This window comes from Protopterus annectens, chromosome 17.part0 (genome assembly GCF_019279795.1).
Source record: "Protopterus annectens isolate FY-2018-M chromosome 17.part0, PAN1.0, whole genome shotgun sequence".
Taxonomy (NCBI): domain Eukaryota; kingdom Metazoa; phylum Chordata; order Ceratodontiformes; family Protopteridae; genus Protopterus; species Protopterus annectens.
In genome coordinates this window covers 364,260,880-364,284,251 of record NC_056751.1, presented here as the reverse complement: position 1 = coordinate 364,284,251, position 23,372 = coordinate 364,260,880, and the positions used below count along the sequence as shown (strand labels likewise).

The 23,372-nt window shown below is 45.3% G+C and overlaps 1 protein-coding gene across 1 annotated transcript in view; it reads right to left on the bottom strand.

Moving 5' to 3' along the window:
* The window catches only part of LOC122791440 (PHD and RING finger domain-containing protein 1-like), a 501,969-nt gene that overhangs the window by 86,662 nt on the left and 391,935 nt on the right, over positions 1 to 23,372 (bottom strand). The window lies entirely within an intron of this gene.

Below are 23,372 nucleotides of genomic sequence, written 5' to 3'. Positions count from 1 at the left end.
GCAGTAGGGTTTTAAAAAGGAACTTGCGAGAGTCAGAAACTCTGTAATATCTATCTGGTTTTCTGGGAGCAGGAGGTAGAGTCACGGGCCAAGCTAGATTCCAAAAAGGCATCTACAATGTCCAGTACAGGGATAGCTAAAGGCCTGTGTTGGGGCAGGAGTAAGAAATCCCTAAGCCTCTTTTTAGAATCAAGAGTAATCCTGGCTTTCCCAGCGAAAATGCTCCACAAGAGTATGCAAGGTTTCACCAAAACAGAAATCCTCTGGAGGGGAAGCAGAGGGAATAGAGTCCTCTGCATCAGAATACTCATAGGTAGATAAGGGTAAATCCTGGTCATCAGAGGAAAGAGAAATTTCAAAATCCTGATCAGAAGAATCAGAAGAAAATTCAGTCCTAGTTCTCTTAGAGGGGGAAGGTTGGCTTCCCCTGATTCAAGTAATAAGGTCTTCAGACATTCTTATCATTTGTTTTTTAGGCATAGAGGCCTGACCATGCAGTCTGGGCATCGGTTTTCTAGGCATGAATAGAGATTTAGGCCTTGAAGAAGAAGATGGCATAGGTTTTAATTTGCAAGTCAGTAGGCCTGAATACACCCTTCAGAAGCCGGTACCTGCACAGACCCATGCAAGGTAGAGACATTTGCAGGTTCCACAGCTGAAGCATCTCACAGCATACTGGACTTCGAATGGGTCTCAGTCGAGGCCTGCAAATCAGAAGTAGCGGGCATCAGGGGTTGCGAAAGCGCATGAGTACCGGCGAACTGGCGACTAGCATAGAAGCGTCTGTGGCAAATTTGGACCTAGGCGGCCTGTCTCTGTCTTTATCTTTGCATTTTTTCGAAATGTCAGTAGTCGGGTGGCTTACCAAAGCCATATCTGGGTAATTGAACAGAGTACCAAAATATTTAGAAGCGTAAATATACAGACGACAAATAGTTTGTTTTTAAATAAGGCACAAAATCGACAGTGAGGTACATCGTGGTCAGGGCCTAGGCAAGAAATACAGTACGAATGAAAATCTTTGAGGTATTTGCTTTCCACAAGAAATACAATTATTGATTTTTACTGACATCGGTTTAGAGGATGAAAAAGTTCTCCCAACGGGGTACTTGGCTTTAGTTGAAGACTTCGGTTCTGAAAATCAAACGAAAATTTCAGGAGTCGGCTGAACGGCACTTGCGAACTGCTTCTGCTTCGGGCACCGCACGGCAAGCAAGACTGATGTAATGGTGTCGGCTGCATGTTTTATACCCCTGACTACCTGATGTCATGGAAGATGAGACTGCAACCGACACAGGACCCAAGACTTTGATAATCAGGCCGACTGAGGTCCATTGCAAGTAAATAACCCAAATGTGATGATGGCAACAGTGAAACACAAACATCCTGGCTTTCTACTGGGGGCTGGTGCATGCACATGTCACTTATGGCCCACATTCCTTCAGCCACATCAGATGTCCCATGCACCACACAGGAACTGAAAACTCTCATACTGGCCAGACATTCGCGAAGCAAAAGGAGTAAACCCATATGTGGAATACTGCAATTGGGAATAGGAGGACATATGAATGCACCAGTCGGACAAGAGTCTAAGGATAGTTGAGAAGGATACCACCCAGGGAGAGAAAGGAATAGAAATAAGATGTCCTAAAGGACATAGGAGTAAGGGATAGGAATACTGCAATATGGAAGAGACGGACATCTATAGTTATGGTAAGATTTTACGCAACTATTCAATGTCTTTCTATTCTCATGCTGCAGTATTCTAAACATGAGGGAGAACACCATAGCTCAACATTTGAAATGGAAGGAGATGCAGAACTCTCCAGGAAACCATGCAGGATGGACTTAGCAAACCTGCCCCAGCCCTAGAGATACTGTCCAGTTTGTAATTTTTAGTAATACTGTGGAATGATGTCCAAATGGCTACCTCTAAAAAAGGAGTCTTCATCTAATCCTTTGAAAAAGACCCCAGAGGAGATCACAGCCCTGGTGGAGTGAGCCTCTATGGCATAAGGCAACTGTTCTGTCATGAAAGAAGGATATGGTGTTGGACATGCAAGAGGCTGTTTGCTTGGAAACAGGAAACATTACTTTTCCCAGAGCCCTGCGATGAAAGGATACAAACAACTGTTTTGACTTCTGGATGTGCTTGATCTTGTGTAGGTAGAATCTAACTTGGTCTGTGCACATCCATGGAAAGGAGCACTCCCTCTCACGGTCATTTTGAGGAGAAAAAAGGAAGGTGGGTAAATGGATAAATCAATTAAGAGACAGTTCATTGACCACTGTAGGCATCAAGGAGGGGTTGGTGCAGAAAGAAACCCTGCCTTCACGAAATATTAAGAAGAATGGGTTGCCCATGAATGCTTGCAATTCAGACCCTCCTGGCAGAGGTAAAGGCTACCAGAAGCACTATTTTCCAAGTGATATCCTGCCAGGGGTAGCCCTCAGTCGGCCCGAATACCAGAGGCTTAGTATTTCTGCATCAGTTGCTGTCGCTCCAGGACTGACGTCAGGTTGTCAGTGGAATAAAATCAGGCAGCCGATTCCATCACATCAGTTTTTTTTTGTCCTGTCAGGAGCCCCCCAAATAGGAATCTAGGTTATGGTGGAAGACCACCACCAGTAGAAAGTAAATACAAAAAAATCCCTGTAAGGAGAGAGGAAGAGAGAGAGAGAAAGACAAGGGAGATGGAGGGAGGGAAACCAGGACTGCAACAGTGAATACACTAGAACATCTACATTTCTGGTAAGGGTACACAACTGTACAATGTTATTTCATGTTCCACTGTTGCAGTCATCACATTTGGGTTGATTCCCAAAGCTGAAGAAAAGGGTGTAGGCAGTCAAGAAGACTGTGGGCTGGCAAGGATGCCCTGCAAGAATGCGGAGGCAAAGCCTGCCCTGGATTTGGAAAAGATAGGCAGGTGGCAATGCTTGGTGAAGCTATGAACAGATGTCCATGTTGCAGCCTCCAGGATGTCCCTGGTGGGGACCCCTCTGAGAAAGGCTGCAGAGGTGGAGGTTGCTCTGGTGGAATGTGTCCTGACCCCCTTGGAGGTGGTTTCCAGTGCTGTCTGTAGCAGAAATGGATGCAGTGTGCTATCCATTTGGAGATTGGTTTGTTTGCATATGGCCTTGCAATTTGCTCCTGCTGCAAAGTTGACTAGTAATAGATCAGTTTTTCTGAAAGATTTAATCCTGTCCAGATAGAATCTGAGCTATCTGTGCACATCTACAGAGTGCAGAATCCTTCCCCCCCCTTGTTTTGTGGGTTAGGGAAAAAGGTGGGCAAATGATTGGATTGGTTGAGAGCCACACTGGACACCACTTTAGGCATGAAAGGTGGGTTAGTCCTTTGTGAGACTGTCAGCATGGAAAATTATGAAGGGCTCTACAGCAATCAGTGCTTGTAGCTCGGATACTCTTCTAGCTGAAGTGATGGCCATAAGCAAGGCTGTTTTCCAAGATTCCATAATTCAGGTAGCAGCCGACTAGCACTTGTGAACTGCTTCTGCGTCAGGCTCCTCGACAAGGAAGACTGATGTAATGGTGTCGGCTGCCTGTTTTTATACCCCTGACGACCTGACGTCAGTCCTGGAGCTACAGCATCCGACGCAGAAATTCAAAGTCTCTGGTATTCGGGACAACTGAAAAAACCTGCAGGCAGATAACCAAGTGTGATGACTTCAACAGTGAAACACGAAGAACATCTGCACTATGTTCTGTGTGTTTCACTGTTGCAGTCATCACCTGTGGGAGGATTCCCAAAGATGAGGTGAGGGGTTGAAGGATTAGAGACCTAGGCATGGGTCAGCATGCCCTGCAGAAAGTACAGTTGTTTACACTTACCATAAATGTAGATGTTAGAGTGTATTCACTGTTGCAGGTCATTACATTTGGGTTATCTGCTTGCAGTAGCCCTCAGTCGGCCTGATTAACAAAGTCTTGTGTCCTGCATCGGTTGCTGTCCCTTCTTCCATGACATTAGGTCATCAGGGGGTATAAATCATGCAGCCAATGCCATTACATAAGTTTTTCTTGCCCCAAATGCCAGGTGCCCCTCTAAAGGGAAGCAATTAAGTCTATAAATACATGGATATACCTCCAACAAAAAAGCAAATACACCAAAAAGCTTTTTGAGCATAATAAATGAGAGTAGAGGTACAGCCAAAAGAAGAAAGGGGGCTAGAGGGAGGGTAACCAGGACTGCAACAGTGAATACATGCTAACATCTACATTTATGATAAATGTACACAACTGTACTATGTTCTTAGTGTTTCACTGTTGCAGTCATTACATTTGGGTAGATTTCCAAAGCTAAGGTTGAGAGTAGGAATTTAAATAGAATTAGGACTGGCTATAAGGCCCTGCAAGACTGCAGTGGCAAAACCAGCTCTGGATTCAGAGAAAATTGGCAAATGGTAATGCTTGGTGAAACTATGTAAAGAACTCCAGGTAGCAGCTTCTACAATGTCGTAGATGCAGCCCTAGTTGAATGGGGTCTGATACCCTGTGGGATAGGTATTCCATGGCGCTTATAGCAGAAATTCAGTGGCCTATCCATTTTGAAATGGTTTTGAAATAGCTTTCCCCTCTGTATCTGCAGCAAATGCCACCAGCAGTTGTTCAGATTTCCTTTGAGGTTTATACCTGTCCAAGTAGAATCTAAACTGTCTGTGCACATCTAAAGAGTGCAGTATCCGTTCTCCTTTGCTCTGCGGGTTAGGAAAGAAGGTAGGCAAATGAATGGACTGATTAGGAGCCACACTGGATACCACCTTGGGCATGAAGGAGGGATTGGTTCTGAGGGACACCCTGTCCACATAAAAGATGATGAAAGGTTCCACTGCCGTAAGGGCCTGTAATTCAGATACCCTTCGTGCAGAAGTGATTACTAAAAGGAAAACTGTTTTCCAGGAAATAAATTTTAAATCTGCGGTAGCAGCTGGCTCGAAAGGAGGAAGAGTAAGTTCCTGTAAGACAAAGTTAAGGTCCCAGGCTGGAGTTGGAGCTCTCCTGGTGGCCTTAAATTTTTGGCCCCTCTGAGGAACTGCTTGAGCAGTGGGTGAGAGAAGAGGAGAGGCTCTGTGCTACAATGAGCTGAAATGGCTGAGGTATGAATTTTGACGGAGGAAAAGGACAAGCCCTTATGAAGCATCTCAGTCAAGTATTGTAGAATCGGAGGTAAATTGAACACTGCTGCGTTCATTCCTTGAGATTGGTTCCAGGCACAAAATATTTTCCATTTTGCAGCATAAGATTTTCTAGCACTAGGCCTCCTTGCCTCTAAAATATCCATCACTGATTTACTGAGGGATGGTATAGGAGAGATTAGGTAATTAGCCAGGCTGCTAGGTTCAGGGTTTGCAGCTGAGGGTGCAGAATCTGGTTCTCCAGCTGAGACAACAGGGAAGGAGTCTGAGGCAGGTGCCATGGGGCCAAGCGTGACACACTGCAGAAGAGTGGGTACCAGTGTTGGCAAGGCAAGTCTGGTACAATTAAAATCATCCTTGGCTTGTCCTGTTTGATCTTTAGTAGTACCTTGGAGAGCAGATGCAGAGGAGGAAAGGCATAAATGGATAGGTTTTTCCAGCTGAAGGATATAGCATCCACTTTCCAAGCTAGCTTGTGGGGAATCCTTGTGCAAAATTTGTCCAATTGATGGTTCGGGGGGGGGGGGGGGGGCAGGTCTATATCTGCGCTCCCCCATTTGCTTGTCAACATGTTGAAAATCCATGGTTCCAGTTTCCACTCGTGTGGGTCCATGAGGTTTCTTAGTCCATCTGCCAGTGTATTTAGTTTTCCTGGCAGGAACTGAGCTTATAGATTCACTTGGTAGCTCAAGGCTGTGTCCTGCAATGCCATGGCTAGTCTGCAGAGGGGGTAAGAATGTGTACCACCCTGCTTATGTACCACATGACCGTGGTGTTGTCAGTCTTTACCATTAGTTGTCCTGGAAGAATGTGGTCTTTGAATGCTGTCTGAGCATTCTGTACAGCTAAAATTTCCTTTTGATTTATGTGCAAGTGCATTTGATTTTGGTTCCATTTGCCCTGAATGCACTAACCTGCCAGGTCAGCCCCCCCATGCATAGTCTGATGCAGCTGTTAAGATTTGGTTGGCAGAGGTAGTGTGAATGGTGATCGCCTGTTTTGGTGGCAGGCCTCTGCTCACCAAAGGAACTCTAGGCGTAGGCAAGGTATGATAGAAATCCTTGCTTCTAGATCCTGTGAATGTTTACACATAGGCTTTTGAGATACCACTGTAGGTTCCTCATTTGCAGCCTTGCATATGGAATTAGAAGAATACAGGAGGCTACGAACCCCAAGGCTTGCAGTATTGGCCTTGCAGATAGCTGTTTTTTTGTGGTCGCTTGTTTGAAGTAGGCTGTCAAATGAATCCGTTTCTCTGGCGTGAGGAAAGCCATCTGGGAAGTTGTATTCAAGCTTGCTCCAAGGAATATAATTTGTTGACAGGGTACCAGGTTTGATTTCTTTTCATTTATGGTGTACCCCAGAGAAGTCAGTACCCTTTGGACAAAGGTCAGATGATACAAAAGTATGTCCTGGCTTTCTGCCTGAATTAGACAATCGTCCAGATATGGGTAAATTTGAATATTTCTTTGCCTGCAAAAGGCAATGACTGGAGCTAGGATCTTTGTGAATACTCTGGGCACAGTACATAAGCCAAAGGGCATTGCAGAGAACTGATAGTGCATGCAGCCTGCTTTGAAGAATAGGTTTCTTCTGCAAGACTCCTTGATACGGATGTGCAAGTATGCTTCTTTTAAGTCTAGTGTTGCCAACGGTGCATATCTTTGCCTAGCATAGGAAACAGCTGTTGAAGAGTCAGCATTTTGAATTTTGGAATCACCAGAATGGTGTTTAGAGTAGAAAAGTCCAGGATAGGATGCCATGCATTCTCTTTTCTGGGTATCAGGAAAAGTCCAGAATAGAAACCTAGCCCCTTTTCCTCTTCTGGTACCAACTGAATAGCCCCCATGTTTAAGAGAGAGAGTACTTGATTTTGAGCCTCTGGCCACCCGCTTGGTGTTGGTAACGTGTGGAAGTGAAATCTGTATCCTTGGGACACTATATTTAAAGCCCATTTGTCCTGGGTAACGAGTTCCCAGGTTTTATTCTGCAAACCAATCTTTCCGCCTAAAGGAGCATTCAGTTGGGAAGTGCTGGAAAGTTTTAAAAGCAAGTCAGTGAGACAGTTTTCCACTGGGGGAGTCTTACTACTCACAGATTTGGGTGTGGAAACCCCCCACTGCTTAGTCTTGTGTGTCCCCTTGAGACTGAAACCTGGGGTTTCTGCTGTGTCTTGGTTTGATTTGAGAAAACCTGGAAGGGGCTGGAAAGGACCAATTCTTAGAGGGCCTACTAAATCTAGGAGGCTTAACTTGTAAGAAATCTTTAACAGTTTGCACAGATTTAGCTTTATCTTCCATCTTTTTAAGAACTTCCTAAGCCTTGTCGCCAAACGGGCTGTCTTGATTTAAGGGAGCATCCAACAATTTAGCTTTAACATGATCAGGCAAAGATTGCTCCTTAAAGCCAAGCATGCCTTTTGAGCACAGACCCAGTAACAGCAGCCCTGCAAGAGGCCTCTGAGTAAAATCCACATTGCAAAGTATGTTTTCCAACCTGTTCAGCAGAATGTATTAAATCCTGTAATTCTTTATTTTCAGCACAGTCAGGAATCAACATAATTTTCTGTTTAAGCAGTCCAATAACATGTTGTTGATACTTTAACATATGAAACTGGCAGTTTAAAGCCCTAATGGCCAAGGTTGCAGAAGTGTAAACCTTCTTTCCCCCATCTATCCAGCACCCTGCAGTCTCTATCAGAGGGGGTAGGATTTTTAGCCGTAAAAGCCCTAATGCCTTTGGGTACCTGTGAAATAGTCTCTGGATCCTCAATAGGATTTAAAAAAAAAAAAGGTACAGTTGTGTACCTACCATAAATGTAGATGGTAGAGTGTATTCACTGTTGCAGTCATTACACTTGGGTTATCCTGCTGGCAGGCGACCTGAGTTCCAAAGTCTTGGTCTGGCGTCAGCTGCTGTCGCTTCTTCTCTGACATCAGTGTGCCAGAGGTATAAAAGTTGCAACAGATGACATTTTCTTCAGTTTTTCTTGCCCCAGAAGTCAGGTGCCCCCAGACAGGAAGGCTGAAAAATAATAAATATGCCAGAAAACCATGCATATAGTACTATAAATATTTCTTCATCTACAAGCAAATACACCACATAGGTTGTAAAGAGTTGTGAAGTACAGAAAGGTCCAGCAAAGAAAAAAGGGGGATGGTGGGTAACCTGGACTGCAACAGTGAATACACTCGAACATCTACATTTATGGTAGGTACACAAAGTACTGTTTTGTACCTACGATAAAATGTAGATGTTAGAGTGTTCACCCTGCTGCAGTCATCACACGGGTTATGCTGCCGTCAGGCGGTCCCGCAGTCAGACCGAATTCCAAAGTCTTGGTCCGGCGTCAGTTGCTGTCGCTTCTTCCCTGACATCAGTGCGCCAGGGATATTTAAGAGGCATCTAACACCATTTTCTTCAGTTTTTCTTGCCCCTGATGTCAGGTGCCCCCAATAGGTAGGCAAAATATATATGGTTATATAAAAATCAAACAAAACCCTTAGGCACAAGCAAATACACCACAGAGGTAGTATAGGAAGAAGTGGTAGAGATAAGTTCAGCTAGTTCAGAGGGGATGGAGGGAGGGCAACCTGGACTGCAGCAGGGTGAACACTCTAACATCTACATTTACGGTAGGTACAAAACTGTACTATGTTCATCGTGTTACCCTGCTGCAGTCATCACACTTGGGTTGAATACCACAGCTAAGGATGGGAGGTGGAATCAAACAGGGTTAGAAGCTAGTAGGCCCTGCAAAACTGCAGTGGCAAAACCGGCTCTAGTCTTAAAGTATAGAGGTAAATGATAGTGTTTGGTGAAGGTGTGCACTGAACTCCAAGTAACAGCTTCCAGAAAGTACAGTTTTGTACCTACCATAAATGTAGATCTCCGAGAGGTATGCATCTGCAGTCTTCACAAATGGGTTGTCCTGTCGTCAGGCAGCCCTTCGGTCGGCCGGATTCCAAAGTCTGGGTCTGGCTTCGGCTGGTGTCGCACTTCACCCGACGTCATTGCGGCAGTTTTCGGGTATAAAGGCATCAGCCGACGCCATTTTCCTCAGTGTTTCTTGCCCCAGATGCCAGGTGCCCTCTAGGAAGGCTAAATTTGGATAAATGTCAAAATTTCCAAATAGTAAAGAGCAACCACACAAAATAAACATGTATGTACATATATACAAACAAATACACCATAATAGATCCCCCCCAAGCTAGCTTAAGATTGGTAAATACCCTAGGAGTACCTCAGAGGGGAAGGAGGGAGGGTAATCCTGACTGCAGATGCATACCTCTCGGACATCTACATTTATGGTAGGTACAAAACTGTACTATGTCCTTCAAGGATGCATCTGCAGTCTTCACAAATGGGTAGAATACCATAGCTAAACTAGGGGAGGAGGTAAGATAAAGGATTATGGTGTAGTTAGGATCCCTTGCAAAACAGCAGTGGCGAAACCAGCACGGGATCTAGAGTATAGTGGTAAGTTATAATGCTTGGCAAATGTATGCATGGAGGTCCAAGTAGCAGCCTCTATAATGTCCTTGGTAGCCACTCCTCGTAAGAAAGCTGTGGTAGTGGCTGTAGCCCTTGTTGAGTGAGGTCTGATGTTCTCTGGAGTTTTCTTTCCATGATAGGAGTAACAGAATCTAATGCAATTTCCTATCCATTTGGAAATTGTCTGTTTAGAGATTGGTTTTCCTTCCTTCCCTGTTGCATATGCTACCAGAAGCTGGTCAGTCTTTCTATTGTTTTTTGTTCTGTCCAGATAGTAGCGCAATTGTCTATGTACATCCAAGGTATGCAGGAGCCTTTCTCCCCTGTTCTGTGGGTTGGGGAAGAATGTAGGAAGGTGGATAGCCTGATTTAGAGAAACTCTGGATACCACCTTAGGCATAAATGTAGGATTTGTTCTCATGGACACACTGTCTTGGTGGAAGATCAGGAAGGGTTGCACTGCCATCAAGGCCTGTAGTTCAGAAACCCTTCTTGCTGAAGTTATTGCTAGCAGGAATGCAGTTTTCCAGGATAAGTATTGTAATTCTGCTGTTGCTGCTGGTTCGAAAGGAGGTAAAGTTAGTTTTTCTAATACAAAATTCAAGTCCCATGCTGGCAGTGGAGGTTTCCTGGGAGGTTTTACATTTTTGACTCCTCTCAGAAACTGCCTAAGCAGAGGATGCGAGAAGACAGGAGGATCCAAGTTGTATTCTGCTGAAATAGCTGATGCATGTATTTTGATGGAGGAATAGGACAGGCCTGTATGGTAGAGCTCTGCCAAGTACTCCAGGATGTTGGCTATGTTCACCAGTGTCACATCTTGCCTCTTTGTCGTACTCCAAATGACGTATCTTTTCCATTTTGCTGCATAACTTTTCCTTGTGGAAGGTCTACGAGCCTCCAGCATTATGTCTTTAACCCTTTGGGATAAATTCTGGTTAATTGTTGTTAGGTAATGTGCCATGCAGTTAACTGCAGAGTCTTTAGACTGGGATGCAGAATGCTGTAGTTGTTCTGTGTCAGCAGTAAAGGAATCAGGGGCAGTGTCCAAATTAGTTCCCTGGACATGCTCCTCAGGAGTGGGTACCAATGTTGCCTTGGCCAGTTTGGAGCTATCAGAATGATCCTCGGGCGTTCCTCTTTGATCTTCAGAAGCACCTTGTGCATCAAAGGGAGAGGTGGGAATGCATATGCCGTCAGGCTTTTCCAACTGAAAGAAAGGGAGTCCACCTTCCAAGCAAGTGGGTGAAAGGTCCTTGTGCAGAATTTCTTCAACTGGTGATTGGTTGGGGATGCAAACAAGTCTATTTGTGGTAACCCCCATTTTCTTGTGATGGTTTTGAAGATGTCCGGATGCAGCATCCATTCGTGGGCATCTGTTGTAGTTCTGCTTAATATGTCTGCTAGAATGTTTTCCTTCCCTGGTACATAAATTGCCTGTAACTGAATGTTGTAGCTCAGAGCCACATCCCATAGGTCGAGAGCCAGCCGGCATAGAGGGTATGAGTGTGTTCCTCCTTGCTTGTTGATGTACCACATAACTGTGGTGTTGTCTGTCCTCATCATCAACTGGCCTTCTTGGAGAAGGGGTCTGAATGCCTGGATTGCCAGTTTCACTGCCATCATTTCTTTGAGATTTAAGTGCAGATGTAGCTGTTCTTGAGACCATTGACCTTGAATGCACTTGTCCAGCATGTGAGCCCCCCAGCCGAGGTCTGAGGCATCTGTCGTGATGGTTTGACTCGGTTGACTTCTGCAGAAGGGCAATCCTTTGTTTGATTGGCATGCCTGAGCCCACCATAGGAAGCCCTGTTTCAGGCATGGAATCAACGGGATTTTGGTTTCTAGGCTGTGTTTGTGTTGGGACCACAAATTCTTTAGGTACCACTGTAGCTTTCTCATATGCAGCCTGGCATGAGGGACCAGTATTATGCAGGATGCCATGAAGCCTAGGGCTTGTAACACTTTTCTTGCAGTCAAATGAGTGTGCTTTGTTAATGCCAAGAAGTAGAGAGGAAGTTGTTCTTTCTTTTCTGCAGTCAGGAATGCCATTTGTTTTGATGTGTCCAGTTCTGCACCCAGAAAGGTTATTCTTTGGGATGGAATCAGCCTTGATTTTTCTGTATTGACTGTATATCCCAGAGCTTGTAGCAGGTGGATGACTCTTTGTAAGTCTTCTGCTAGTTTGTTCTTGCTGTCCGCTTGTATCAGGCAGTCGTCCAGGTAGGGATAGATTTGAATCCCCTGAAGTCTGCAATGAGCTATAACTGAAGCCAGGCATTTCGTGAACACTCTGGGCGCAGTAGATAAGCCAAATGGCAATGCCGAGAATTGATAATGCTCTGATCCTGCAAGAAATCTGAGGTATCTTCTGCAAATTGGTCTTATGGGGACGTGCAGGTATGCCTCCTTGAGATCTAGAGTTACCAGCCAAGACTCCTTGCCCAGCATGGGAAGAAGCTGCTGTAGGGTCAGCATTTTGAATTTGGGTACAATGATGAATGTATTTAAGGCGGACAGATCTAGGATAGGCCTCCATTTGTTTTGTTTCCTTGGTACCAGGAAGAGCCTTGAGTAGAATCCTTTTCCCTGCTCCATAGGTGGTACCTTTTCCACGGCTCTCATTTTTAATAATTGAGATATTTGTTGTAGAGCTTCTGCCCTTTGATTTGGTGGAAGGTTTGGCATTCCTCTCTTTCCTGGTAGAGTATGGAAATGAAACCTGTAGCCTTGGTCTATAGTTTGCAAAATCCATTTTTCTCTTGTAATGCAGTGCCAGTTTTTTGAAAATAGTGCTAGTTTTCCACCCAAGGGTGCTTGTAGTTGTTCCCTGGTAGGCGGTACCACCGTCCAGTCACTGAGATTGAGTTGTTGTAGAGGTGGTGGCTGTATCCGTGCCTCGTTGGTTGTTGCCATGCCATTGGCGACCCCTGTAGGAACCCCTGGACTGGTTTCTGCCTCTAGTACGCCTATTCCTGCCTCTTTGTGGCTTAGAGGATTCCGGAAAGGACCAGTTCTTGGAGGGCCAGTTCCTGCTAAACCTTGGGGGTTGAACTTGCAGAAAATCTTTTACTGTTTGAACAGATTTAGCTTTCTCTTCCATCTTTTTTAGTACCTGCTGCGCAGGGGAACCAAATAAATTGACCTTGTCCATAGGTGCATCCAAAAGCTTTGATTTGACATGGTCTGGTAATACCTGTTCTTTCAACCATGCATGCCTCCTAATAACTGTGCCAGTCATGGCTGATCTAAAGGAAGCCTCCAGTGCATCATAGCCACATTTTAAAGAATGGTTACTAACCTGCTTTATGTTATGTACCATTTCCTGAACATACTTTTTATCTAAAGATTCTTCAGAGGATAGCTTTTTAGTCAACTGGTCAAGCATAAACTCTTGGTATTGAATCATATGGAATTGGCAGTTCAAAGCTCTAGCTGACAAAGTAGCAGAGGTGTAAACTTTTTTACCCCATCTCTCTAAGGACCTGGATTCCCTTTCAGAGGGGAGGGGGTTTTTAGAAGAAGAAGCTGCTACAGCTTTAGGGCCCTGGGATATAGTCTCTGGATCCGCAACAGGCGCCTTATAAAAATGGTGATGAGTATCCGGGACCCTACAGTACCTATCAGGCTTAACAGGAGCCGGAGGTAAAGAATCAGGAGCAGAGCATACGTCATTAAATGCATCATCAACAACAGGAAGAACTGGGGGAATGGCTAAAGGTCTATGTTGTGGCAAATGTAGAAAGGTCCTAAGTCTCTTTCTGGAATCTGTGAAATCCTGGCCCTGCCACTGAAATTGTTCCCTCATAGCATGCAGGGTTTCCCCAAAGGAAAATTCCTCAGGTGGGGAGGCTGAAGGAATGGAGTCCTCAGCATCTGAATCTTCGTAGGGTGAATAAGCAGCCTCAGCAGGGTCCGAATGCTCTGAGTCTACAGAAGAATCATCTGCGGATCCTGGCTCAGGGGGCTCTGCTTTAGGTCTCTTTTCTGGAGGAGGGAGAGAGGCCCTGTCAGGATGTGGCTGGGTTCCACGGATTAAGGATATGAGATCCTCAGCCAAAGAAAGCATGTGGGAGCTGGTGCTGGGCCTGTGAGAATGAGGCTTGGCAGGCACAGATTTTGTTGATTTGGCTGCCTTAGCTCTGGCAAAGGCCTTAATAGACATAGCTGGAGGAGGCCTAGCAGCACCACGTGCAGGGGTAGAAACATCCAGAGGAATGGTGTCTGATAAATCCTGTGAAACCACAACAGACGGTTGGGTTTCGGAGGCCGTCTCTACCAGGCTGGAAGAGGCCTCGGTGGAAGGCATGTTATCGGCTGAATAAAGAACCGCTTGCTCGGTTTCGGCCGAAACAGAGACACTCGTGGTTTGCTTAACCGCGGTTTCAGCCGAAACCGCGGACCGCGAGTGTCAGTCCTTTTCTTTGCGTTTTTTGGTAATTTGTGCAGTCGGAGGGTCCGACGGCATAATGTAGGCAAAATCAGAGCCGAATATCTGTTCAGCAAAGTCCGACCGACGTTTAAGCGTCCGTCGGTTAAAAGAAGAACAGGCTAGACAAGCTGCTACGTCGTGGTCTGGGCCTAAACAATGAATGCAATAGGAGTGGAAATCTTTATGAGGTATTTGTTTCCCACAAGCTAAACAGTTATTAACTTTGTCTGACATCGGCTGAGGCAAGAAAGAGTCCCCAACGGGGTACTTAGCTTTGTTGAAGTCTTCGAAGTTGTATTCGGTAATAGTTATCTCTGGATCTGACCGACCGGCACTTGCGAACAGCTTCTGCTTCGGGCGCCACGCGGCAAGAAAGACTGAGGAAAATGGCGTCGGCTGATGCCTTTATACCCGAAAACTGCCGCAATGACGTCGGGTGAAGTGCGACACCAGCCGAAGCCAGACCCAGACTTTGGAATCCGGCCGACCAAAGGGCTGCCTGACGACAGGACAACCCATTTGTGAAGACTGCAGATGCATCCTTGAAGGACATCGTCCTTGGTTGGCACTCCCCTGAGAAAGCCTGCTGATGTAGCTGTAGTCCTGGTGGAGGGGGACCTAATGTTAGCAGGTACTGGTTTCCCATGATGTGTGTAGCAGAAACGTATGCAATGTCCTATCCATTTTGAAATGGTCTGTTTTGAGATAGCTTTTCCTTGTGATCCTGTAGCATAGGCTACAAAAAGCTGGTCAGTTTTTCTGAAAGCTTTAGTTTTACCAAAGTAGTAACGTAATTGCCTGTGAATGTCCAAAGAGTGCAGGAGTCTTCTCCTTTGTTCTGGGGATTTGGGAAGAAGGTGGGCAAGTGAATGGTTTGGTTTAGGGCCACACTGGATACCACCTTTGGCATTAAGGAAGGATTAGTTCGTAGAGAGACTCTGTCTTGATGAAAAATGATGAAAGGTTCCACTGCCATTAGTGCCTGTAGCTCTGGGACTCTTCTAGCTGAGGTTATTGCTAGTAGTAGGGCAGTTTTCCATGAAAGAAATTTTAAATCAGTTGAAAAAGCTGGTTCAAAGGGCGGCAGTGTAAGCTTTTCCAGAAAAAAGTTGAGATCCCAAGTTGGTGTTGGTGCTCTCCTTGGTGGTCTTAAGTTCTTAGCCCCTCTGAGGTACTGTCTTAGGACTGGATATGAAAATAAAGGAGGATCAGTGCTGTAATGCGCTGAAATTGCTGAGGCGTGGATCTTAACAGATGAAAAGGAAAGTCCTTTGTGTAACATCTCAGTCAATTATTGTAGAATCTGAGGGATGTTTGGATCAAGGGGGTTTGGGGGTTTAGGCTGGTTCCAGGCGCAAAATCTTTTCCATTTGTCTGAATAGGTTTTCCTGGTGCTGGGCCTCCTGGCCTCCAGAATGACATCCATAACAGCTTTGGATAAAGATGCTGGTTGGTTGTTTAGGTAATTTGCCATGCAACCAGGTTTAAAGTCTTGAGCTGGATGTGTAGAATCTGATGGTCTCGCTGGGTGCGCAGGTGAGGAATTTGTGGCAAAATCCATGGTGGGCCGTGGGCCATATTCCTTAAAATTGGATACCAATGTTGGCGTGGCTAGTCTGGTGCAACAATTATCATTTGTGGCCTCTAATCTGACTTTCAGCAGTACCATTGCTAGAAGAGGCAGTGGAGGGAAGGCATAAACTGTCAATGTTTTCCAACTGAATGAGAGGGCATCGACTTTCCAAGCTAGTGGATGGAAGATCCTTGTGAAAATGTTTGAAGTTGGTGGTTGTGGGGGCTTGCAAACAGATCTATGTCTGGGCGTCCCCATCTTTGAACTATCACTGCAAATACTTGTGGATCTAGTTTCCATTCGTGTGGATCCATGATGTTTCTGCTTAGCTCATCTGCCAATGTGTTTTTCTTTCCTGGCAGGAATTGTGCTTGTAATTGAACCTGGTAAGAGTGCAGTGTTCCACAAGGTCATTGCTTGCCTGCATAGAGGGTAGGAATGTGTGCCCCCTTGCTTATGTACCACATAACTGTGGTATTGTCCATCTTTATTAGTAGTTGTCCTGGGTGTAGGTGGTCCTTGAAAGCTGTTAGGGCATTCTGCACTGCTAGCATTTCTTTTTGATTGATATGCAGGTATCTCTGATCTGTAGTCCATTTGCCCTGAATGCACTATCCTGCCATGTTTGCTCCCTAGGCATAGTCCCGATGCATCTGTTGTCATAGTTTGCCTGGCTGTGGGTAAGGTGAAAGGCTGACCCTTGTTGAGGAGACATGCCTGTGCCCATCATAGAAATTCCTGTTGAAGGCAGGGAATGAGTGGCATCATTGTTTCCAAGCTGTGGCTGTGCTGAGTCCATACACTTTTCAGGTACCACTGTAATTTCCTCATATGCAGTTTTGCAAATGGTATTAGAAGAATGCAAGATGCCATGAATCCCAAGGCCTGCAGAATTTTTCTTGCAGTGAGTTGGGTCTTTGTTGCCAGTATTTTGAAATATTGAAACAGCTGTCGTTGCTTGTCTGGCGTGAGGGAAGCCATCTGGGCCGTTGTATTCAAGCTGGCACCCAGGAATATTATATCTTGTGAGGGTACATGTTTTGATTTCTTTTCATTTACTGTGTACCTGCCAGATGCTTTAAAAGAATGTCCTTGCTTTCTGCTTGAATAAGGCAGTCGTCCAGGTATGGGTATATTTGAATTCCTCTGTCTGCAGTATGCAATTACTGGTGCCAGGCATTTTGTGAAGACCCTGGGTGCAGTAGATAAGCCAAAGGGCAGTGCAGAGAATTGATAATGCGTTGAACCTGCAATGAAGCGGAGGTATCTTCTGCAATTTTGTCTGATAGGGACATGCAGGTATGCCTCATTGAGGTCCAAAGTGACTAGTCAAGCATTCTTGCCCAGCATGGGAAGAAGCTGCTGCAGTGTTAGCATCTTGAATTTTGGTACTTGCAGATAGGTGTTCAGAATTGAAAGATCCAGAATGGGTCTCCATGCTTTGTCCTTTCTTGGGACTAGGAAGAGTCTTGAGTAAAATCCTTGCCCTTGCTCTTGTGCAGGTACCTGTTGAATGGCTTTCATGTTCATGACAGCTGTAATTTGTTTTTGTGCCCCTGCCCATTGATTTGGAGGCAGTTTTGGCATTCCTTTGATCCTTGGTAAGGTATGAAACTGGAATCTGTATCCTTGGGAGACGATGTATAGAACCCATCTGTCTTTTGTGATGATGTGCCAGTTGTCTGCAAAAAATGCTAGTTTTCCTCCCAAGGGAGTTGCCAGGAGAGATTTGCTTGGTAGTTTGAGGATAGAGTCATTGTATTTGTCTTCTGCTGGCCTGGGGCCTGTCTTCTCCTCCTTTCTAGGTAGCAGAACCCCATTGGCGAGGTTTGTAAGGGCCGTGTGACTGGCGTCTGCCCCTTAGGCGTCTGTATTTTCCCCTCTGTTATCTGTCTGAAGCTGGAAAGGACCAGTTTTTTGTTGGCCAATTTCTGCTGAAACGAGGGGGTTGTACCTGCAAAAAAATCCTTGACCGTTTGCATAGACTTTGCCTTATCCTCCATTTTCTTTAAAACCTCTTCTGCTTTGGCACCAAATAATACATCCTGTTGTAAATGTGCATCCAATAATTTTGCTTTAACATGGTCAGGAAGGGTTTTGTTCTTTTAACCAAGCATGTCTACATATGACAGAGACAGTAACAGCTGCTCTACAGGAAGCTTCCAATGAATCAAATCCGCATTGCAAAGTATGTTTGCCCACCTGTTCAGCTGCATGCAACAGATCCTGCATTTCCTTGAATTCAGGCTGTTCTGAATGTGTGCTCATTTTTTGTTTTAACTGAGACATTAGGAATTGTTGATATTTCAGCATGTGAAACTGGCAATTTAATGCTCTCATGGCCAAAGTTGCTGAGGTGTAAATTTTCTTTCCCCATCTATCTAGGGCTCTGGAATCCCTTTCAGAGGGCACAGGATTTTCAGCCATAGAAGCTTTTGCTCCCGTAGGACCCTGGGAAATTGTTTCTGGGTCAGCTACAGGGCTTTTATAATGGAATTTGAGAGAGTCAGGTATTCTGTAGTATCTGTCTGGTTTGGCTGGAGCAGGAGGTAGAGAGTCTGGATGTAAACTAGACTCCAAGTAAACATCATCCACAATATCTAAAACAGGAGGGATAGCAAGAGGTCTGTGCTGGGGTAGTAAAAGGAACTCTCGGAGCCTTTTCTTAGAATCTGAGTAATCCTGGCCTTCCCTGTGGAAATGTTCCCTCAAGGTATGCAAAGTTTGACAAAGGAGTAGTCTTCAGGGGGAGAAGCCGAGGGAATGGAAACTTCAGCCTCAGGATCCTCATAAGGTGGAAAAGTGTAATCCTGTTCCTCAGTAGAATCTGAGGAGAGAGAAACCTGGTCAGAGGATGCATAATCCTCCTCCTGTCTTGGTCTTTTATCAGGAGGGGGATGGGAACCCCTGATAAGGGTAATTAAATCTTCAGCCATCTTAAGCATCTGTTTTTCTTAGGTATGGGGCCTTGAGCTGTAGTCTGATGTACAGTTTTCTTTGGTTTTAAAGGAGTTTTAAGTTTAGCATAAGATTTAATGGTGAGTGCAGTCGGTCTGAAGACACCTTCTGCAACCGAAGGTGTTTCCGTTGCATCGGTGTCTAGTTCTGTTCTGGTGTCGGTAGAAGGCTGCATCGGCCTAGTGGACTCCACTTGGGAGTCCGCAGCTGTCTGGGGTTCCAGTTCTGCAGTAGTCAGGGGCTGCGTAGGCGACTCACTGAAAACCGGAGAACCGGCGACAGGCCCAACTGAGGCCTCATGTCTGGCTTATTCCTAGGCTGCCTGTCCTTATCCTTACGTTTTTTTTATGAGTGGCGGTCGTCTGCTGCTCCAACGGCATGATATAATTAAATTTCCTACCAAAGTAATGCCGTGCGAAGTCAAAATGGCATTTGATAGTTCGTTTATTAAACCTAGCGCAAAACCGACAACCTGTGACGTCGTGGTCTGGGCCTAGGCAAGGAATACAACAGAAATGTAAATCCTTATGAGGTATTTGCTTCCCACAAGAAATGCAATTGTTAACTTTTTCTGACATCAGACTGAGGCAAGAAAATGTTCCCCAACGGGTACTTAGCTTTAATGAAGACTTCGGACTGAAATTCAAAACGAAAATCTCAGGTGTCGGCCGAGCGGCACTTGCGAACTGCTTCTGCTTCAGGCACCGCGCGGCAATAAAGACTGAAGAAAATGGCGTCGGATGCCACTTAAATAGCCCTGGCGCACTGACATCAGGAAAGAAGCGACAGCAACCGATGCCGGACCAAGACATTGGAATTCGGGCAGACTGCGAGACCGCCTGATGGTAGGATAACCCAAGTGTGATGACTGCAGCAGGGTAACACGAACATCTGTACTATGTTCGTGTTAAACTGTTGCAGTCATTACACTTGGGTAGAATCCCAAAGCTGAGGAAGGGTGGCTGGGTCTAGATTGGATTAGGCGATGCTAACAAGCCCTGCAGAACTGCAGTGGCAAAGCCTGCTCTGGACTTAGAGAGGTAAGTGGTAGTGCCTTGTGAAAGTGTGCACTGAGCTCCAGGTTGCAGCTTCTAAAATATCTTTGGTTGGTACTCCTCTGAGGGAGGCTGCTGCTCTGGTAGAATGAGGCCTAATGACCTTAGGTACTGATTTGCCATGTTGAGCATAACAGAAGCGTATGCAGTGTCCTATCCATTTGGAGATTGTGTGCTTTTTAATAGGCTTTCCTTGTGATCCTGCAGCATATGCTACAAACAGTTGCTCAGTTATTCTGAAAGATTTTGTTTTGTCCAAGTAGAATCGTAGCTGCCTGTGTATATCTGAAGCGTGCAGAAGTCTCTCCCCTTTATTCTGGGGATTTGGGTAAAAAGTAGGTAAATGAATAGTTTGGTTTAAGGCCACATTGGAGACCACTTTTGGCATGGATGTTGGGTTTGTTCTAAGAGAAACCCTGTCTTGAAAAAATGAGGAAAGGCTCCACAGTCATCAATGCCTAACTCTGAGACTCTTCTTGCTGAAGTTATTGCTAGGAGCAGAGCAGTTTTCTAGGACAGAAACTTTAGATCAGCTGTGCTGGCTGGTTCAAAAGGAGGCAGTGTGAGTTTTTCCAAAACAAAATTGAGGTCCCCAGTAGATACTGGTGCTCTCCTTGGGGGTCTTATATTTTTTGCCCCTCTGAGGTACTGTCGTAGTAGAGGATGTGAAAAATAGGAGGATCCGTATTGTAATGAGCTGAAATGGCAGAGGCATGGATTTTAATAGATGAGAAAGATAGGCCTTTGTCCAACATCTTAGTTAGGTACTGCAAAATCTGAGGTATATTATGGACAATTGGTTCGAGCCCTTGTGCCTTGTTACAAGCACAGAATCTCTTCCATTTTTCTGCATAAGATTTCCTAGTGCTGGGCCTCCTGGCTTCTAAAATTACATCCATAACGGCTTTAGAGAGAGGTGCAGTCTGAGTGGCTACATTATCTGCTATGCTGCCAGGTTTAAGGTTCTGAGTTGACTGTGCAGAATCTGTTTTGTTGTGTCAGAAGATGAGGTATTTGAGGCAGAGGCCAAGGTGGGCCTTGGGACAAACTCTTTAGCATTGGGTACCAGTGCCGGCGTGGCCAGTCTGGAGCAATCAGGATCATTTTTGGCTTATCTTGTCTGACTTTTAGTAACACCTTGGTGAGAAGAGGCATGGGAGGGAAGGCATAGACTGTCAGTCCTTTCCAGCTGAATGATAGAGCATCCACTTTCCATGCTTCAGAGTAATAAGGTCTTGTGCAAAATTTCTGTTTTGGTAATTGTGAGGGGAGGCAAATAAAAACATGTCTGGGCATCCCCATCTCTTTGTTATGCTGAATACTTGTGGATTAAGCTTCCATTCGTGAGGATCCATGAGATTTCTGCTTAGTTCGTCTGCCATTGTATTTTTCGTTCCTGGCAGGAATTGTGCTTGCAGATGTACTTGATAAGTCACGGCTGTGTTCCACAAAGTCATGGCTTGTGTGCATAGGGGGTAGGAATGTGTACCCCCTTGCTTATGTACCACATAACTGTGGTATTGTCAGTCTTTATTAATAGTTGCCCTGGATGTATTAGGTCCTTCACGGCTGTGAGGGCATTCTGTACCGCTAGCATCTCTTTCTGATTGATGTGAAGATGCATTTGTTTCTTGGGCCACATGCCCCGAACACTTTTTCCTGCCATATGTGCTCCCCAGGCATAATCCGATGCATCCGTTGTTAGTGTCTGCCTGGCTGTGGGTAAGGTGAAAGGCTGTCCCTTGTTGTGGTGACAGGCCTGGGACCACCATCGGAACTTCTGTTGTAGGCAGGGAATTATAGTTACGACTGTCTCTAGGCTGTGACAATGCTGAGTCCAAACACTTTTTAGATACCACTGTAGTTTCCTCATATGCAATTTTGCATATGGAATTAGTAGAATGCAGGATGCCATGAAACCCAGGGCCTGCAGAATTTTTCTTGCAGGGAGCTGAGCTTTTGTTGCCATCACTTGAAAATAATGAGTCAGTTGCCTTTGTCTGGCGTGAGATAAGCCATCTGGGCAGTTGTATTTAAGCTTGCACCCAGGAATATTATCTCTTGAGAGGGCACTAGTTTTGATTTCTTTTTGTTTACTGTGTACCCTAGGCAAATTAGCAGTCTTTTTACAAACGCCAGGTGTTTTAGAATAATGTCCTTGCTCTCTGCTTGAATAAGGCAGACGTCCAAGTAGGGATATATTTGAATTCCTTTTTGTCTGCAAAATGCAATTACTGGTGCCAAGCACTTTGTTAAGACCCTGGGCGCAGTAGATGAGCCAAAGGGCAGTGCAGAGAATTGGTAATGCATTGAGCCTGCTATGAATCGGAGGTATCTTCTGCAAGATTGTCTGATTGGGACATGCAGGTATGCCTCTGAGGTTCAAAGTAACTAGCCAAGCCTCTTTGCCCAGCATGGGCAGAAGTTGTTGTAGTGTTAACATTTTGAATTTTGGAACATCCAGGAAAGTATTTAGGATTGACAGGTCCAGTATTGGTCTCCAGGCTTTGTCCTTTCTGGTTACGAAGAAAAGTCTTGAGTAAAATCCTTGTCCCTGTTCTTGCTGTGGAACATTTCGAATAGCTCTCATGTCCATTAGAGCAGCAATCTGTTTTTGTGCCTCTGCCCACTGATTTTGTGGTAGGTCTGGCATACCTTTTGGTTTTGGAAGCCTGTGGAAGTGGAACCTGTAACCCCAAGAAACAATACCCGGCACCCATTGATCTTGGGTGATCATGTGCCAATTTTTAGAGAAAAGTGCTAGCTTCCCCCCTAGGGGAGCTGTCAACAGTTAAGTGCTTGGTATTTGCAGAGGGAAGTTATTGTGACTGTTTCCTGTAAGGTTGTGATTCATCTTCCACTCCTTTGGGGGCTGTAGTACCCCATTGCTTAGGTCTGTAGGAGCCTTGGGGCGGAGATAGTACAGTTTTGTACCTACCATAAATGTAGATGTCCGAATTGGATAGCATCTGCAGTCATAACAACTGGGTTGTCCTGTCGTCAGGCAGCCCTTCAGTCGGCCGGATTCCAAAGTCCGGGTCCGGCTTCGGCTGATGTCGCACTTCACCCGACGTCATCTCTGTTGGTCTTCGAGTATAAAAGCATCAGCCGACGCCATTTTCTTCAGTGTTTCTTGCCCCAGATGCCAGAAGCCCTATAGAAGGCTAAAAATTTTGGATAGATGCCAATGTTTCCAAAAGATAGAGGTAAACACAAAAATAAGCATGTATGTACATAAATACAAACAAATACACCATGAAAGAAATCCCCCCACTAGCTAGCTATTAGAAGGGTAAACACCCTAGGAGTACCACAGAGGGGAAGGAGGAAGGGTAATCCTGACTGCAGATGCTATCCAATTCGGACATCTACATTTATGGTAGGTACAAAACTGTACTATGTCCTTCATGGATGCATCTGCAGTCATAACAACTGGGTAGAATACCATAGCCAACTAGGGGAGGAGGATAAAAGTAGATTATGGTGTGTTTAGGATCCCTTGCAGAACAGCAGTGGCAAACCCTGCTCGGGATCTGGAATATAGAGGTAAATTATAATGCTTGGCAAATGTATGCACGGAGGTCCAAGTAGCCGCCTCAATAATGTCTTTGGTAGCCACTCCTCGTAAGAAGGTAGTGGCTGTTGCCCTTGTAGAATGAGGTCTTATGTTCTGTGGAATTGGCTTTCCATGGAAGGAGTAA